Consider the following 2,345-nt stretch of genomic DNA (forward strand, 5'->3'; position numbering starts at 1 on the left):
TTTTATTTTTATTTTATTTTTTGCTTGCAAGTGTGGTTTTCTTTTGTGATGTTAAATGTAATCTTTAGTTGAAGTTATGAAAGTAATATTTTAATTTGATTTAGCATTTAATTTTTATATTTTTATTTTATTCATAAAATATATTATTATAATTAATTATATGTATTATATAATTATATAATTATATAATTTGTTAAATATTTTAAATTTCAAAAAATGTTAAAAGATAAGAATAATAAAAGGAATATTCTTTTTGGTGTAACATTTGGTGTAATGGGTTGGAGATGGAATAGTAATTTTGTTTTTTCCCTATATTTTGAACCACCATTCAAAAGGTCGTAGCTCCGCCCCTGTTTGTGGGATGAATATACTAATTCGGAGACTTAGAATTTTATCAATATGGACCGTGTCTTTGTGTTTTATTTTATGTTAAATGTAATGCCTTTTATTTTTATTTTTATTTTTGCTTGCAAGTGTGATGTTTTCTTTTGTGATGTTAAATGTAATCTTTAGTTGAAGTTATGAAAGTAATATTTTAATTTGATTTAGCATTTAATTTTTATATTTTTATTTTATTCATAAAATATATTATTATAAGGGGTTTTTGTCTTTAAACCCTATTGTTTACCTATCTTTATTTTTAAACCCACTCATTATTAAGTCCTAACCCTAACCCTAACCCTAATCAAGTCCTTCGCCGCCGGCGTCATCCTCTCCACCTCCCTCGTCCACGTCCTCCCCGACTCCTTCCAGGCCCTCTCCGATTGCCACGTGGCTCCCCGCCATCCGTGGCGCAACTTCCCCTTCTCCGGCCTCGGCGGCATCGTCGGCGCCCTCCTGCCCTCCTCGTCGACGTCGTCGCCTCCTCCCGCCTCGAGGACGCCGCTCGGGCCCCAAGAACTACGAGAGGATCGAGAAGGCCGGTAAGGCCGCTGGTGGTGGCGCTGGCGTTTCATCAGGTCTTCGAGGGGATGGGACTTGGCGGATGCATTGCTCAGGTAGAAAATTTAGGTTTTTGTGTAGTATAGTTTGAATCTTTGAGGGTTTGGTGGGGGATAAACCCTACATAATTGCAGCATTTGGAGTTCAACCAAACTTTTAGTATCGATTCTAGGATTTGAGGAATCTTTATGCTAGTATTCTAATACCTTACAAGGATGTATGTCAGCATCATTTGAGATTGCTTGCATCTAGATATTATATTCTTCTTGGAGCTTAAATCATTTGTTAAATTGTTCCCGTTGAAATAAAATTGTTACATTTGAAGCCATTCTATATATTCAAAGTTACATTATTGCAACTTCCTAAATGTAGAAACACGAAGAAACCCTCTTTCATATCTGAGCTAATATTTGGTTGTGCAAAACTTGCTGTGATGTTACGAATTACTGGTCTTGTGATCAATAGTAATAAAGATTACTCAGTCTTATGATAGGAGGGACATTTTAATGGTAGTCAATTCTTTTAGTGCTATTGTATATCGTTTTTGTTACGCTCTTGCTGTTAGTTATCTTATCCATCAGTATTTCCATTCTAGGATGAGAAGTTGGTGTTGGATTTGAAAATAAGGCATAGTTTTCAAAGCATCTTCCCTATATTGTTATATTCTAGTCCAATCGAAAGTTATTTGCCAGAATTGTCCAACGTACAAAGAGTGAGTGTGGCATAAATGAGGTTGTTATGATGGTGAGTGGATAGGCACTAACTCTCTATTTGGTTATGTAAAGTCATTTGTTCATTGAATCGCATTTATCTGCTTTTAACTGAAGGTATATTTTCTATAAGTATAATGTTCATTGAACCGCTTTTAAACTCAACCTATTGTTCTTTTGATCCGCTTATATTTTGCTTTCAGGAAATCAACGTGATCCTCAAGACCAATTCCCCGGATGCTAGATGCCAATTGTGATATCAAGCATTTTTTGTGTACATATATATGTTTGGAAAGTGATTTGTAAAGTCATTTGTACGAAACCTATGAGACTGTTGTTGGGATTGGTTATGTAAATTCAAATGTAAAGTCATTTTGTACAATCAACCACTGTGGTTAAATTACTGGTTATGTAAAGTTTTATATGCTTCTAAGTCATTAAAATTGATGGTTTATTGCACGTAAAGTTCTATGGTTCAGCGCACCAGCTACATAAAGTTTTCCCTCAAACAGAACACAATATTCTCTTACAGAGATTAGCGTGGTACACATAACCATAACACAACAAAAGGAAGAAAAGAACATCACGCATAACCCGCTACACTTACAGGATAACCCGCTACACTTACAGGAAAACCCGCTACACTTACAGTGTAACCCGCTATACTTACAGGATAACCCGCTATACTTACAG

The sequence above is a fragment of the Asparagus officinalis genome, chromosome 7, assembly GCF_001876935.1.
Source record: "Asparagus officinalis chromosome 7, Aspof.V1, whole genome shotgun sequence".
NCBI lineage: Eukaryota > Viridiplantae > Streptophyta > Magnoliopsida > Asparagales > Asparagaceae > Asparagus > Asparagus officinalis.